Consider the following 322-nt stretch of genomic DNA (forward strand, 5'->3'; position numbering starts at 1 on the left):
TGCGCAGACATTTGGACCCCCGGGAGTAACCCCCATCCCCTCCTGGCTCCAGAGCGGGTGGGAGCCCCCACCCGGACGCCTGGGTTCCTCCCTGGCTCCGGCCCGGGGCGATGAATGTCTGGAGCAGCCCGGACGGACGCACGCCAGGGTCCTTGTTCCTGCGCCGTCTCAGAACCGCCGTGAAGTCACGTCCCTTCCGAGCTGGCCTGGCGTGTCCGGCCTCTGTCCAGCACTGGACATCCGGCTGTCACCGCTAGGCCTCACGCCCCTCCCAGCTTTGGGGAGAACCCAGGTGTCTGGGCTCCCTGCCCCCCCCAAACCT

Source organism: Alligator sinensis, unplaced genomic scaffold (assembly GCF_000455745.1).
Source record: "Alligator sinensis unplaced genomic scaffold, ASM45574v1 scaffold107_3, whole genome shotgun sequence".
Taxonomy (NCBI): domain Eukaryota; kingdom Metazoa; phylum Chordata; order Crocodylia; family Alligatoridae; genus Alligator; species Alligator sinensis.